This window comes from Delphinus delphis, chromosome 2 (genome assembly GCF_949987515.2).
Source record: "Delphinus delphis chromosome 2, mDelDel1.2, whole genome shotgun sequence".
Taxonomy (NCBI): domain Eukaryota; kingdom Metazoa; phylum Chordata; class Mammalia; order Artiodactyla; family Delphinidae; genus Delphinus; species Delphinus delphis.
In genome coordinates this window covers 167457835-167475725 of record NC_082684.1, presented here as the reverse complement: position 1 = coordinate 167475725, position 17891 = coordinate 167457835, and positions in this window count along the sequence as shown.

Genomic DNA, 17891 nt, shown 5'->3' with positions numbered 1-17891 from the left:
GCCAATGCTGCTTAATATCATAATTAACTCTTAAGAGGACAATCTAATTTCACAGAAGGTGGTCTATTCATAAATACTGATTACTCCAAGTTGGAGACAAACATTTATAAGGGACAGAAAGAGCAAGGTAGTTTTTTGGAGCATTTCTTTCTTCCTGCTCTGATGTGCTATGGTGAAAAAAATCAGCAGGTCTGACTCTGACAGTAAGTTATGTGACCTTTTGGGCAATCACTTAGTGTTCCTCAACCTTAGTTCCATCTATAAAGCAGACTGAACTAGATTCTGTCTCACCCTCCTTCTAGTTCTAATGGTCTATCACGATAAAACTATATGACTATTTTCAACCTCGCTTAAGCAGAAGTTTGGTCTTTAGACTGATAAGAATGCAGAAAATCGTTAGAGGATCCAGAGCCAATGATTTTCACCAGCCCTCATCAGCTCAACCCACCATTTGACAAACTGGAAAAAATGTTAAGTAAAGTGAAAACCATCACTTGTTTTCCGATCTTTTTAGATGAAAATTTTCTTAATAATAGTCATTTGAGGTTTTCCGTCACAGGGTGTCCTTCACTCTAAGGATTTTAAGTAGATGGTCTCTCTAGAAAACTAATGCTGAAAAAGGAAGGAAGGGAGAACAGGAGAGAGGGAAAGGGACAGGGAGAGGGAGGGGAGGAGAAGAGTTTAAAAAGAAATGAGAAAATATCCCTTTAGCTAGAAAGAATGGTTCCAGTTACAGAAGAACATTCTCTCTGACCGTGCCAGAGCCTCTATGCTTTTAGACGGTATCTGTGACAAAACAAAACAAAAACCAAAAAACTTGTCTTCATAATAAAAAAATACTGAATGAGGTCATTTTTTTCTTCACACATAATGTGCTTGATGAGAAAGAACTGAAATTAGCGACAGACTAAGTTAATGCTAATTATCCCTGAAAACTAACGTTTCACAGGATTGGTATAAAAACACCATGCACATAATAATTTGTTTAAACTGCACACGCAGATATGGCCTTTAGATACAGACTTTTTATTCTAAAAGATGCTGCCTCTACAGGAAATGAGACTGGACGGGTGCTTGTTTACCTGCCTTCACTTAGGCACTCAGATGAGTGTTGTCTGTGAAGTTACGGTGTACACTTACCTAAATGATACTGCTGATGTGGAAAAAATCTGTGAAATTCTTTTGGAATAAAAAGCATTCCTCCCACCCCTGAACCTCTACCACCAAGTTCTCCTTTCCTGAGACAGGAATGCTTCAGTTTTTTATGTACCTTATCAGAAATATAAAAGCAAATGAATGGACTTCCCTGGTGGCACAGTGGTTAAGAATCTGCCTGCCAATGCAGGGGACATGGGTTCGAGTCCTGGTCCGGGAAGATCCCACATGCCACAGAGCAACTAAGCCTGTGCACCACGACTACTGAGCCTGCGCTCTAGAGCCCGCAAGCCACAACTACTGAGCCCACGTGCTGCAACTACCGAAGCCCACGAGCCTAGAGCCCATGCTCCACAACAAGAGAACCCACCGCAGTGAGAAGCCCGCGCACCACAACGAAGAGTAGCCCCCGCTCGCTGCAACCAGAGAATGCCTGCGCGCAGCAACAAGACCCAACACAGTCAAAAATAAGTAAATAAATTTATATTATATAGATATAGATATAGATCCTGCAAGCCTCGCAGCGTTGTCAAAAAGAAAATCAAATTAAAAAATAAAAGCAAATGAATATATGTACGTATAGTTATATATGGATATATAAATGTATATATACCTATATGTGTGTGTATATATATATGTACATATATACATGGATGGATATATACATATATATCATGAAATACACCTAATTATATTATATATACATACATCTCTCACTTTTTAAAAACTGAACTAAGAGCACACAATAACACTTGCCTTTTCAGTTGGTAAGCTCGTTTTTTATCAATACATAATGTTCTTCATTCCTTTTTGTAGGTGTATGGTGTTAAGTTGTGTGGGTGTATATAATATATTTTACCAGCACCCTATTGATGGACATTTAAGTTATTTCATTTAAGTTTTTTGAGTATTTCCTATTAAAAGCGATGCTGAAGTAACTGACCTTGAACCTACCTCATTTGACACATTTGGCTATATTTGTAGAAAATCATTCCCAGGAGTAAAATAACTAGGTCAAAAGGTATGTACATTTGTAATTTTATTAGAAACACTTTTAAATTTTGCTGTGAGTGTGTGTGTGTGTGTGTGTGTGTGTGTGTGTGTGAGAGAGAGAGAGTGAATAGGTGATGTATATATACATGGTCAAAAATTCAAAATTCATAACTACCCAAAGGTGAGTAAGGAGAAGTAAGTCTCCCTCATGCTTCTTTCCTGTAGCCACTGAATCCCCCTGCCCAGAAGCAGCCACTGTGACCAGCCTCTGTGTACTTTCCAAATAATACTCTAGGCATATGTGTGTAAGATAAAAGTAATGATATATGTGTCTATAGGAGAATTACTCCAATTCAACAGATACGTGGTTTTCTTCTGTTGTGTTGGTGGAGATCAGAAGACTCTTGCCAAGAGAGGTATCATATAGTCAGTGTAAGCACTCAGGCAAGGAATAGCTTTTTGATCGTCCCACCATTCACTATCAGCCATTATCTGTAGATTCCATCAAGAAAGCAGAGGTTTCATTGACTTTCACTATGCCTGTGTGTTCATTCTGGATGGAAGAGAGGCCATGGATATGGGACCTTGCCCTGTCCTTGGCCACACCATGTTGAATTTCCAATCTGGGTTCATTGCAACCATCTGAGATCTGCTTTCATCTTCCTAGTGGTGGGGTGTGCATTGAGTCTACTGATTCCTGTGTTTGGTGTTCTTCTCTTTCTTAGAAACACTGGAAGCCTATACATTTATTAACTTTAGATTGCAGGCCACATTCAGAGAACCTCCCTTAACTCTATTCACTCCCATCTTTCTGTGCAAACTGGCCTGAGTTCTTCTCTTCCTTAGTATCTTGTTAAAAACAAGGAGCAGTCGACCCACCACAATATCCTAAGTTTTTACAAACAGTCCCCCTTGAGAGTGTAGCTAAGTCATGTGGTTTCTCTTCCGACAGTACAAGAGACAATATTACCAAATATTGTGCTGTGGAATAACAAGGGTCAACAGCTTCCCAGCCTGCCCAAGAATCTTTCCTATAATGCCTATGCCACCCTGTTCATGACTATTAAAAGGAATTGGACCCTTCATGGCTCAGAAGTCTGTCAAGTCTTACCTTTCATAGGATCCTGTTCCAATGATGTGGTTCTTGTATCACCTAAGTGGACATAATAACCAGAGTTTGCTATTACACGCTCAAGGCCCCCCCGTTCACCAATAGGATTCAAAGTTTCTTTTAAGCAAGGAAAGCAACAAAACAGAGGGACCCAGCAGCTGTCTGCTTTCCTTTCTATCTCCTGGCCTTTTTGAGCACAACACAAAGGACAAACCTTAATCTTGTGCAATTCCCACATGTATGAGCTGCGCTTTTTGGACTAATACAGGTTTCTTTTATCTTCATTGGCTTTGAGGAGACAGTGAAGTTTTCTCCTGGGTAAGCTCTATGGCTGTACACAGCCAGCAGGCTAGGATTCAGGCCCAGCACCCTGGAGGTCACATGTGGTTCCATCTGGACAAACACTTTAAAACAAATTCCCTGGCTTTTCTTCAGAATTATTGAGATGACAGGCAGCTGCCACCCACGTGGTAAGATGGTGTCCAGCACTAACACGAAGGCCTTATGGTATGTGGGTGGGGGTGGTAGACAGTGAGACTGGTGAGTTAGGCTTCAAATTATAAAATTATCTTAGAATTTGGAACACCATCTTGCTATATCATTAAACTGCTGTAATTCTTTTTCAGTGCACCCGTAGCTTTTCCAAAAATCACTGTGACACACCCTTTGGGGATTTAAAATACAGTAGTAAAGCTTAAAAGACTCTATTTCTTCTAAGTGTATTTTATAACGTAAAAAATAATGTGCCAGGTTCCAAGTTTTCAAAATTTCTAGTTATTTCAGAATTAGCCAAACAAGTTAATGACAATTGACCCATACACTTTTTGAAAATTAAATAAAATGGAAACTTTTCATAAAGTAAAAATGTAAGCCATAGGCCTTAAAGAGAATAATCCCCTTCGTAAAAAACGCATTATTCTAGCATCATTTAGTCTTGTGTTTCCAGTAATATCTCATAAGTTTAAGTATATTTTAAGCAGTTACCTGACATTGATTCATCGTGTGGCACTTTGGGTATTGTTTTAGGACTCAGGTATTTTTCATGTAAATGGAACTTAATTATAGTGAGTGTTCAGATTGATATTTTACTATTACAATCCCTTTAATACACACATTGAGGCTAATTATCTTAAAATAATTAGATTTTTAAAAAACTATTTTAAATGGTTAGCTTCTTTTAAAAGTCACATCAGAATTCATGTGTTCAAGATATTTTATTCAAATGTTTAAGAGAAAACTAATTCTAAAATTATTATACTTGCTATCCAGTATTCTTATGCGGGTCTTACGTAGCGTGATTTTTTTTACCCCCCCTTCTACCTTACACATTGAACTTTTCTATTGCATAATTAAGATCATATCTTGCTTATTCATCCTTCTCATGCCCATATCTCTGCTTTGTTTCCATGCTTTTCTGTAGACACAAAAACTTTTCATTTCCAGGACAAATAGTAGTATAATTTATAAATGTCAGTTAAACTCAACATATATAGAGAGCCAACAATGGACAAAACTCAGCTGAAGTGACAATGACTCAGTTTGCTCATGTGTGTATAATGAAACATCACAACTGCACCTAGTCGATAGTGACTATGAGATACCATGAATTCTAAGGCAGCCTCATTTCAGAGATGTTCTGATGTGAAAAATATGCATCTTAAAGTAGATGTAATATAGTAGTAGCCCTTCTACTAAAACATCACACCACCTCCTAGATGTTACCTTTCTTTTAAAACCCAGCTCAAATCCAGCTGTTTGTGGAAGTGTCCACGATTATTACACCACTCAACACATCACATTGCTCACAGAACCCCGAGTATCCACTTACGTAGTGGTATGTCACATTTGCTCTCTTTTTCAGAATAATTCTTAGGAACAGGCTGTAAGAATCCTCTTTGATATTGCTTAGCATGGCTTTCAGCTGACAGCTGGGGTGATGCCCTCCTGGGAAATTAGAGCAGAATAAAAAGCAGTGGGCATCAAAGTGCCCACTTTGATGGTTAGTTTAGCAAACTTATAGTTTGATCATTCGATGTGCAAACATTTCCCCTTATATTTAGAGCTCTTATCCTCCCTCTGTAACACCTGCCTATTAAATCCATAATCTGTTGGATTTGACTCCTAACCGATGCTTAATTTGTGTAGCTTAGATATTTCTGTGAAAATTTACTACCATGATTACTCTACCATCTAATGGGGGGAAAAGTTTTGTTCCTATGGTAACTGTTGTAGAACAGTGCATACTTACTATACTTCTAAAATATGCAGCCCAACCTTGTGGGAATACACATCATCTTGAAAGAATTTTCTCCCTTCAATAAAGATTGATATTTTCCCCCATTTTCACCTGATTTCAGAATAAAATAAAACTTTGTAAGAATTGCTAAGGAAGAGCTTTAGGAAATGAGAACCATGGATGGGTCTCACCCCTGCAGCTGTCATGGGAGAGCAACACAGTCCTCAAGTGATTTCTGGGAATACATGTCCAATCCCTCTATGGTTGTATTCCTCCCAGACTCTTTCTGTTTTCCATGTCTCATAATGTTTGCTGTGTTTGGGATGTTGCTATGCAAAAATGATATAAAAGAGTGGGGTTTTTTCCTAAGGCAATCAAGCTTAGCAAATGCAAGTTTAGGATGATGCAAAAGTTTCTCAGAAAAATTTTAGCATTCCTTGGGGAATGATTTAAGAATGCTCATGATAAGAAAGGATAAATGTCAATAATGGCCTAAAATGTCATTCCACATGAGAAAATTAATCAGTTCTAGGGTTTTTGTAAGTATTGATATCACTTAAACCACAGTTCTTATTTGTATTTTTGCAAACGAGACTTTCTCCATCTTTTTTCTTCAAATTAATTACCCTCTATGAGTTTTTTCCCTTTAAAAATTATATGCTACAGGGACTTCCCTGATGGTGCAGTGGTTAGGAATCGGCCTGCCAGTGCAAGGGACGTGGGTTCGAGCCCTGGTCTGGGAAGATCCCACATGCCACGGAGCAACTAAGCCCGTGCACCAGAACTACTGAGGCTGTGCTCTAGAGCCCACGAGCCACAACTCCACAACTACTGAAGCCCGCACACGTAGAGCCCGTGCTCCACAACAAGAGAAGCCACCGCAATGAGGAGTAGCTCCCGCTCACCGCAACTAGAGAAAGCCCACATACAGCAACGAAGACCCAACGCAGCCAAAAATAGTTTATTTAAAAAATTATATGCTACAATCTTATTAAAGCAAAGAAACAAATACATCAGAGCTACCATTTTTAGTATTCACTAGAAAAGTTTGCATTATGGTCTCCTTTTTGTTTTATCTTTCTTTTTGTGTGTGTGAATTTTTCTCCAGAGCTTACTTAGAGATCTGTGGATTCTATAGTTCTGTGATAGAAGAGGAATTAGGAAAAATGTTCATAATATCTTAAGCACATAACCCCATCCTCAGCAAACATGACTTACAGACAGTAATGATGAAGGTAGCAGTCCCTGAGTACAGGTCAACCCTGCGGAAGGTACAGGATTCCTAGGTGATATTATGGGTTTCCAGACATCCTGCCCTCTCATCAACATGTGACAGTGTCTGAAATTCCACCATCATGTTTTATCGGGTACTTGTGAATTGGATTATCCAAACAGGGAGAAGGGCCCCAATAGAAGGAGTCAGAGGCACGTAAGAGAGTAGGGCAGCATAGGGGACTGAAAAACAGCGCGGTTGCGCAGTTATACCACGTAGGGCAGGTCCAGGGGAAGCTCGGATGGAAGAGGATATTAGCTGCTTGATGAGTGACAGCATGTCAGCATCTGTGTAAAGAGGTTGGCGGAAGACATAGAAGGCATTTCCTGCTTTCTAAGTTTGCCGCGTTGGCTCTGCAAGACCTGAGTTTTGTGCGGTCTCAGACCTCACGGGCAGGATCACCTCAGAACGGCTCAGCTTATGCTTTGCTTTCCTTGTTCATCAGCCCCGGAAAAGGATTGTTGTCAGAGAGAAAGAAAACGGAGTTCTTCTTCCTCTTGGGCCTGGGAACACCCTGCTCCCTATATCCAGATAAGAAGGAAGAAGGAATGGGAGCCCAGGATCTTAACAGCATATGGGTTTAAAAATCTACCAGGTAACATTTTCCACCAATATTTTCCACTCTTTCAGTGTCCCAGTGATGATGTAGCTGATGGCCAGAAATACCAGAAGCCTGATCTCTGGTTAAAATCTTTTTTAGAAGAATATATATTACTTTACTACATTTTCTTATGTTTTTAGGCTGCAGCTGATTTCTTTCAGTCTTGGGTGTGTGAAGCCGTAATTATTCGGTCAGCTGAGATATATGACACACACATATATACATATATAGATATTTACACAAAGGTATGCAGATGTCATTACTATAGGGCATAAAGGAGGGTCAGGATCATAGACTGCTGAAAAGTCTCTTGTAAAATTTTTGTTCAAGGATCTAAATGTAGAATTAAGCAAAGAGTAATGCAATGAGAAATACTAGGCCTTAACTGAAAGAAAAGACAGAATTCATGATCTTTCATGCCCTACCTCCATGATAAGTATTCAGTTCATATGGGGGTTTATTCTCCTTTGTAAGAGCCAAAGCCTTTCATCATTTCTGGGCATGGCATACCTCAGAGGCAGACAAGGTGGTACCAGCTGCACATGATGAAAGAAATCACACGATTTCATTGTGTAGAGTAATGACAGGAATGGGCAGTTCAGACCAACTGGACCCATTTCTGCCACTTTTTCAAGCGTGCACACGTGCGCACACACACAGAGCAGAAAAAGAAGACTCTGAATGAATTTGTGGAGGCAGGAATTGAACCCAGTACCCAAGGAATCTTAAACCTTCTGGGTCTGTTATGGTGGGCAAAGCTGCAGGTCTTGCTCACAGTAAAGAGTAAATTTGTTTACTAAATTAGCCCCCCAAAAAGCTAAATTATTACATGACTTTTCAAAGCCATGAATAGCCAGTAAAATGAGAAACAGGTATTGCTTCTCTAAAATAATGATAGCAAACATATATAGCAGTTACTAGGGTCTGTATTGTTTTAAGTGCTTAAATAAATTCACTTAATGCTCATAATAACCTTACGATTATGGTTAAGTATGATTTTCCGCCTCTTCTAGTAATTGGAAAACTGAGGCACAGAGAGGTTAGGTAATTGTCCAAGAATGCACCATTACTGATTGGCAGTGGAAGTGTTGACAGGGGAGAGTGTGGATGCCCATTAATAGAGGCATACCCTCAGGCACCTGAAGGGTACATGACGTGCACCTCGCCAAGATTTCACTTCAGCTCCAGCATCTTTCTTGAACCATAGTCCGTCCACTTGAATGCCTATGTAAGTGAAGTGGCACATTCTAACAGAGCGAGATTGAACCATATGGAGACGGCACCCAGGAACCGGGCTGGCAGCATAGGCAGCTCAGTGGAGGCTGGAAAGTGTCTCAGAAGAAATTGTCCAGAAAAAGCCCCAAGGCACTGGGAGAGAAAAGGAAGGAAACTGGAGGGCATTACTGCCTACGAGAAAGTCGGCACTGCTTTCAAAATTAATGAGAAAGTTGCATATACCACACGCAATGGGGTCTCTCCTTTATTAGCCAGTTAAGTATTAAGGATTTTGCATGTTTCATTTTTCTTCTCTAATTACAAAGGTGGTTGTGCACCTATAGAATGTTTCATTGCTTTGTATTTGATAAATTCACATATCAAGTCTTTAAATGTAGCAAACGTATGACTTGCTGAGGGCTGTGTAGCTCATTAGTGGATAAAGAAGGAGATGCACTCAGTGTTTTTCCAGAAGAAAACCCAAAAGAGACAGGTTCAGGCAAGATCAGAACTTTCCAGTAATTAAAACTTCTCAGAAATGAGATGGGGTGCCTGCAAAGGGCTGAGTAGCCATCAGTAAAAGCATCCTGACCATAGGCCAGGAATCCCCACTGGACCAGATGACTTCTAATATTCCTCCTGCCCCAGTGCTAAGACTTTGGTGATTATTTTCACAGAGAACTTGATTTTTTATGTTCATAGACATCTAAACATTTGGAAATATAATGAAACCATTTTAAGTAGTAAGAAATTGAAAGACAGAGCTCTCAGTTAATTTTATGAAGCATGCAGTCTTAGTTTTCTAAATACCCTGGATAAGTTAGCAAGCCCTCTGCAATGCTGGGGCTCAGAATCGGGGCTGAGCAAGTATGTGAGGGCTGTGGTCCCTGAGGGCCTGAGTGCAAGGAATAGATACAGCAGAGAGGAAGGAAGGGGATGGAGGAAAAGAGGAATAATACAAGTGATAGTGATCCTAATACGAATGTAATCATTACAGCAGTCACATCAGAGAATCATGGCTGTTCTCACTTTTCACATGGAGGAACTGAATCTCAAGGTCGTGAGTCCCAAGGCCGTGCGGTAAGTGGCAGAGGCAGGGCACACACTGCAGTGCTGTGACTCACCTGTGCAGTAGCTTTGCTCAGCCTAGCATGGGTGGCTCTGTATTAAACACAGGCCTGGGACTTCCCTGGTGGTCAAGTGGTTAAGACTCTGCACTCTCAGTGCAGGGGGGCTGGGTTTGATCCCTGGTCAGGGAACTAGATCCCGCATGCCACAACTAAAAGATCCCGCACATGGCAACGAAGATCCCATGTGCTACAACTACATGGCAACGAAGATCGCATGTGCTACAACTAAGACCCAGGGCAGCCAGATAAATAAATAAATAAATAAATATTTTTTTAAAAAAAAGACAGGTCTAAGAAGAGAAGCTTATTTCCGAATCCTGCCACAAGCCTCATGAATTTAAAATATCAGTACTTAGGGAAGACTTTATGTTGCTCAGCCTTACCTGAAACTCACCTTTCTTTATATGAGACAGAAATAATATTAATGAACCCTATAAGTATTAATTTTTTTTGCCATGCCATGTGCTTTGTGGGATCTTAGTTCCCCGACCAGGGATTGAACCCGGGCCACGGCAGTGAAAGTGCCAAGTCCTAACCACTGGACTGCCAGGGAGCTCCCTAAGTCTATTAATATCATAAACTCAAATTTCCATTTTGAAGGACTAAGAGAAAATGGAAAATGATTGAGTCCATAATACAGAGAAAGTGTAGAAACCAAGTTTTGATTTTGCTTTTTGACCCAAGCTTTGATTTATATTTCTCTATGTCTGAAACATAATCAACGTTTTCTTTGTGTTTGGTTGTGTTTCTCTACTCCAGAAGGCATGAGAGAAAGAAAACCCTCCCACAAACTTTTCTCACATTATTCCATTGAGAGAGGGCTACAGACTAATTAGCTATGGGTCTACTGGCTATCAGACAAACCTTTTCCTTTATCTCTTCAAAATAGAGTAGAAACAGTTGAGATCAGCATAAGATCTGTTACTCTAAGACAGTGATTCCTAACCAGAAATGATTTTGTCCTTTCCTCCCCTCCAGGAGGACATTTGACACTTTCTAGAGATATTTTTATTACCACAACTGGGAGTGGTACTGGCTTCTAGTAGGTAAAAGTCAAGGATGCTGCTAAACATCCTACAATGCACTGAACAGCCAACCAACAGAGACTTATTTGGCCCCAAATGTCAATATTGCTAAGGTTGAGAAACCCTGGTCTAAGACCTGGTAAAATGCTTGGGAGTTTGCGTACCTGGGCACGCCCCTGGCAAAATCTTCTAGGCCTCCAAACCTAGGGAATCTCAGCACAGTGGAATTGCCTAGAGCTTTGTGGGAAGAGAACATTTTCCCTGTATTCTCCATTAATTTTCACAAGTTCATAAACTGGGCTTAGATAATTATTTCCACTGTCTTCTTTCTCTATTTTTTCTCATTATGCAAAGGCAAACCGGATTTTGAGAATTTTTGCTTGTCTCTTATTTTACATCATTTTTCATGGTTTGATTTTTAGGCCAGATTTTTCCTTTGTGTTAATTTTATTATTTTTACAAAGGGAAGAAAATGTGGAAGAAGATTTGGAAAAAAAATTTTAATGTCTGATCTAAGAATAAGAACAATCATTGGAAATTTATGTTCCAAGTTTTCTGAATTAACACAAAATGGTTTCTGAACAACTACGCAGATGACAATTTCAGTAACCATTTTCAGTATTTATAATTTTTAAAAGTCTGCTATTTTAAAAAATTCAATCTGATTAGACAACTGGCCTGAATCCAAGAAGTATGCTGAAAGCAAGAACTCAGAAACACAAACTAGTTTTAAAACTTAAAAAAGAAATGTTGATAAAGAAGGCAGAGAGTTCACAGGTAAGAAAAAAAGAAAACGTAATACAAAAGGTGATAGAACTTGACTATCAAGGTGAAAAGGTAATGAATACAAAGTCCAGGTATGACATTTATGATTTTTGAGACAGTCTGTCTATATCACTTAAGCTTTGGCAACATCCCCAGACTCATAGAGAAGACTGAGTCATCCCTCATTCCTTTATTCTCTGTTAAAAAGGTGACCTGGGTGTATATTCTGTGACTGATTGTGCTGAACATGCTGAAAATCTGAGAATAAAAAGCCATTGACATCAGTTGTAAAGTGAGAAAGAAATTATTTCCTGGTTACGCATTTGGCCTTATCATACAAACTAGATTTTTCTGGCCGCCTGTTTCTTTAAATGGTCTTAAAGATGTGTTGAAAATATCTCACCTGTGCGACTTTTAGGGTTGTTGCTATGTGTGGGTTTGGTATGAACCAACAAGAATCTGAAAGTTATTTCTCAAGCCAAGAGACAAACTCAGATAATGACAAAGTTGGCCTGAGCTTTGAGTTCAAAAGGATCATGATAGTTTTGCTGAGCTCAGAAATAGTGGAGAACTTGAGGTAAAGTGAGTGCTAAAGCAAGAAAACCACTGACCACAGCAACCAAATAGCATCTAAAAATGGCCTGTAGAAACAGAGCATGGCTTTACCCAAATACTAATGCAATGCCCAGTCCTGCATTGAGGGACAACTTTCCACGAAAAGACTTTCCCCAATTGCTCCTTACAGAGAAAATTAGAAAAATGTTAAGTGATTTTAAAATTTGATCCATTTATATTTGTTCCTTAGGTGTAAGTTATAAATATTGAGATTATCAATGTATTTATGTTTGATGGAAGCTTATCTGAAGTATATTCATTAATTTTGAAGTTAACTTTTATTGTTGTCCTTCATATTCCAAACATGAAGAGCATTAAGTCAAGCTAATTTTTTTCTTTCTAATATAAAATAAAAAATAATAAAGCAATAAATTAAAAAATAGACCTCTTAATTCAGATTCCATTACTATTTGTGCTAATCATAGAGGCTTTTCTTGTAGCTTACTTTTGTTTTACATAGATGACATATATATATAGATTACATATATATATATAAAGTTGATAACACAAGAATTATAATTTCGTGGAAAATATTAGCTCATTTACATAAAGAAACTGTAAATGATATAGAGTATAGGTTTTTTTATTTAAAACTTTTCAACTGGTCTGTTTATTAATGCGGAGATTCTGACTAGGAATTCCATTTAAAATTATTCTTTTTTAATAATAGATAAAATGTATTGTGCACTCCTCAAGTATTTGGTACTCTGAATACATTATTTTATTTAAGACTCACAATAACCCTAAGAAGCAGGAACTAACATTATCTTCATTGAACAGGTGCAGAAAATAAGGCAAAGAAGTTAAGAAACTTGCCCAAGGTCAGGTGGTAGGTGGTGGAGTCTGATCTTAAAGCTGAGTCTGCCTGACTTGGAGCCAAAAGCCTAAAACAGAGTACCATAAACTTTTCATTAGTCTCGGTATTACTTTATGGACGACAACAATAAAAGCACATTGTTTTTATAGTAGTCTATAGTTAAGAATTAATCACAAATTCAAACAGACTTTTCTTATTAGTTCCAATTACTAAGCTTTTAACATATGTTAGCTAATACTCTTCCCTCAAACCTCAAAGTGTTTTTGCAATAAAATTTTATTCATGTTCAGTTAAAAATCCCATGAGATTTACTATAATTTTCCATTGAAGAAAGACATTAATATTGCAAGCTAAGTTTAGAACCATATATCAAGAGCCTTAAAATATTTACATCCTATAACTTAGGAATTCAATTTCTAGAGAACTTATCCTCCAGAAATAGTTAAAATACATATAAATATTTTATTACAAACATAGTTATTTATATGTTTTTATAAAATCAAAATTTGGAAGTAATAAAAATATATTGAGGAATGGTTAAATAAATGATGGCATTGCCATTTCAAGTGATATTTATAAAGAGCTTACTATATCATGGAAAAACACTTGAGTTATATGTTTATTTTAGTTAGTGTGTGAAGCAGAGAAGCAGGGCATTATAGAGTAAGCAGTTAGTCACAACCATGTAAGATAAACTTCCCAGAATCGCAAAATTAGAAGATACCAAACATGTTTAAAATGCCTTTATATTGTACTCTTATTTTTCTATATTTTCCAGTTTAAAACAATTTGCACATACTAATTTTCAAATGAAAAAACACATTTTAATTTTTTTTTAAAAAGTTATAGGCCAGTAAGATGGCAGAATGAGAGCTCCCCTGCTTGTGTCCCCCACGGCAACAGTACTTTGGTCATCCTCAGACAAAAGTGCCTTTGTGGGAGCTTTGGATCCAGGTAAGAGGTTGTGAAAGCCTGATGGAGCCCAAGATCGTCGAGGGCCGTTTTTAGAAGGCACGCCCACACCCAGGCGGCAGGCGCACTGACCGCGGTCCCAATGACGGGCCCAGAAACAGCCTCTTCTCCCTGTGGACTTGCTACAGCCCCATTTGGCCTTGGGCCTGCCAACAGCACCATTCCCCAAGGGACTCAGGAGGATAACTGGGCCTGCCAACCTCAGTCCCAGTTGTGGGCCCTGAAGTGGCCTGTGACCCAGCTCCAGTCCCTCTGGGCCACAATCCAGAAGTAGGACCCATGCCCGTCAGTGACCCTGGGGGAAGGCCCACCAACCTTGGTCTGATGGTGGAGCCTGAAGTGGCCCTACAGCTTGGCTCTAGCCCTTCTCAACCGTGGTCTGACAGTAGTCTTGACAACCCAGGGACATGATGGGAGACGTGGTCCTTCACATTCCTGATGGTGGGCCTGCTGACCTTGCTTTGTTTACATATCCTGAAGCAGCCCTGTGACCTTGCTCCAGCCCTACTTAGCCATGGTCCAGAGGCAGTTCAGCTCACCCAAGAACCCAGCAGGAGACATGCCTCCCCACGCCCCTGGAAGTAGTCCTGCAGACCTCAATTCCAGCTGTGGAGCATAAAGCAGCCTCTCACCTCAGCTCAGTCCCTCTCAGCCATGGTCTAGGGCAGTCCTGCATGTGCAGGGATCTGACCAGTGACCCAGCAGGATCTCTCCCAGGAACGTGGTGGGAGACACACCTGTCTGTGTATGTGACAACAGGCCGGATATCTGCAGACCCAATTGCAGACCCTGAAGTGGACACTTGTCCCAGCACCAGCCCTACTGACCAAGGTCCTGGAGCCATCCACCCAGAGACCAAACAGGATCCACGCCCACCTGAGCCCCTGGTAATAGGCCCACCAACATCATGAAACACCACTGCGGACCTACACCCCTGAACAACCAATGGATCAAAGAAGAAATCAAACAGATCTTGAGACAAATGAAATGCAAATGAAAATGGAAACACATACCAAAGCTTATGAGATGCAGCAAAAGCAGTTCTAAGAGGGAATTTTTCAGTGATAAATACCTACATTAAGAAAAAAGAAAGATCTCAAATTTACACCTATAGGAGCTAGAAAAAGAAGAACAAACTAAGCCGTCAGTTAGCACAAGAAAGGAAATAGCAAGGAAGAGCATAAATAAATAAAACAGAGACCAGAAAAACTTTAGAGCAGATCTATAAAACTAAGAGTTGGCTTTTTGAAAAGGTGAACAAAATTGGCAAACCTTTGGTGAGACTAACCAAGAAAAAAGAATAAATACATAATATAAATAAAATAATAATTTTATAATAAAATAATTTAACAAAATTATAAATAAAATTATAAATGGAAGAGGAAACATAACTGATACCACAGAAATATAAAGGATCATAGGAGACTACTATGAATAATTATATGCCAACAAATTAGATAACACAGAAGAAATGGATAAGTCCCTAGAAACATACACCTCTCAAGACTGGATCATAAAGAAATAGAAAATCTGAAGAGTCCAGTAATGAGTAAAGAGATTGAAGCAGTAATCAAAAATCTCCGAACAAAGAAAAGCCCACAACCAGATGGTTTCACTAGTGAATTCTACCAAACTTTTACTGAAGAATCAATGCTAATCCTTTTCAGACTCTTCTAAAAGATTAAAGAGATGGAAACACTTCCAAACTCTGGTTATGAGACTAGCGTTACTCTCACACCAAAGCTAGATAAGGACAGTACAAGAAAAGAAAATTACAAACCAATATCCCTGATGAACATAGATGCAAAAATCTTCAACAAAATACTAGCAAATAAAATTCAACAGCACCCGAAAAGTATCATACACCATGGTCAAGTGAATTCTACGCCTGAGTTGCAAGGATGGTTCAACATACACAAATCAATAAATATGATATACCACATTAGCAAGGTAAAGGATAAAAATAATATGATCATCTCAATAGTTGGAGAAAAAGCGTTTGACAAAATTCAACATCCTTTCCTGATAAAAACTCTCAACAAATTAAGTATAGAACGAATGTAGTTCAACATAATAAAGACCATATATGATAAGCCAACAGCTAACATCATACTCAGTGGTGAAAAACGGAAAGCTTTTCCTCCAAGATCAAGAACAAGAAAAACGTTCCCACTCTCACCACTTCTATTCAAGATAGTACTGGACATCTTAACCAGAGTAGGCAAGAAAAAGAAATAGCAGGCACCTAACTCAGAAAGAAAGAAGTAAAACTGTCTCTCTTTGCAGATGACATGATCTTAAATATAGGAAACCCTAAAGATTCCACCAAGAAACTGTTAAGAGCTAATAAACAGATTCAGTAAAATTGCAGGATACAAAATCAACATACAAAAATCGGTTGTGTTTCTCTGCACCAGCAATGGACTATGTGAAAAAGAAATGAAGAAAACAATCCCACTTACAATAACATCAAAAAGAATAAAATACTTAGGAATAAATTTAACCAAAGAGGTGAACGGAATAGGTACACTGAAAACTATAAGACATTGATGAAAGAAATTGAAGAAGACACAAATAAATGGAAAGATATCCCTTGTTCATGGAGTGGAAGAATTAATATTGTTAAAATGTCCATTCTACCCAAGGCAATCTGTAGACTCAATGCAATCTTCATCAAAATGTGAAATACCTTTACATATATCTAATGGAATATAATGTAATATTATATGTTATCGATTATATTTATGTTATGTATTCCATTATAATATACAATATATCCTGTTTTATATATAAATTATATCATTTCATATATATGTATAATATTCCACTATATACATATAGTAGAATATTATTCAGCCATAAAAGAGAAGGAAATCCTCCTTTTTCTGACAACATGGATGCATCCGGAGGACAGTATGCTAAATGAAATGACAGACAAGACAAATACTGTATACTCTCACTTACATATAAAATCTAAAAAAGTAAACTCACAGAAGCAGAGAATAGAGTGGTAGTTTCTAAGGACTGAAGGTGTGGAGGTGGAAATTAGGAAATGATCAAAATGTACCAACTTTCATTTATAAGACAAATAAGTTCTGGCCATCTAATATACAGCACAGTGACTACAGTTAATAATACTATCTTGGGGCATCCCTGGTGGCGCAGTGGTTGGGAGTCCGTCTGCCGATGCAGGGGACGCGGGTTCGTGCCCCGGTCTGGGAGGATCCCACGTGCCGCGGAGCGTTTGGGCCCGTGAGCCATGGCCGCTGAGCCTGCGTGTCCGGAGCCTGTGCTCCGCGACGGGAGAGGCCACGACGGTGAGAGGCCCGCGTACAGAAAAAAGAAAAAAAAAAAAAAAAAAAAATGCAAAAAGAACTTAAATGGACATGGCTAAGGCCTTTCTCAACCTCTGAAAGGCCAGCCAAAAATAAATAAATAAATTTATTAAAAAAAAAATGAATCGAAACACACTTTGGTAAGTGTTTCTCTAGTTGGTATGTCCGTGTCCAAATCTCTTTATCTTTCTCAGTCTCTTTTCCCATGTGAGGCAACATCAGACCTCAAACTACTTCTCCCCAGCCTCTTTCTCAAGCTCCCCCCACCTCGACCCTAAACTACCACCCAGAACCTGGGAAGAACTGGATCAGTTCCTGGGATATTGCTGGTGGGTTTCGTATATCAACTCTGATCTGAAGAGAATCCATGTCCAGCCAAGAGAACGTTCAGTTCCCATATTCCACTTGGTCCTTAGTCTCCCCACACCAGCAAAAGTTTTCATCAGCTAAGGTCTCCTTGTTTTGTGTGTGTGTGTGAGTGTGCGTGTGTGTGTGTGTGAAGTGGACATCTTTCCATTAGAAACTTGGCACTGGCTGAGGCACCAATTAATTTTGCATAAGTTGCCACTGCACCATTAGAGGCTAATCCGTTCATTCGTAGCCACAAGGCATTGTGTTAGGGTCACGTACATGACTTGTGCCTCCAGC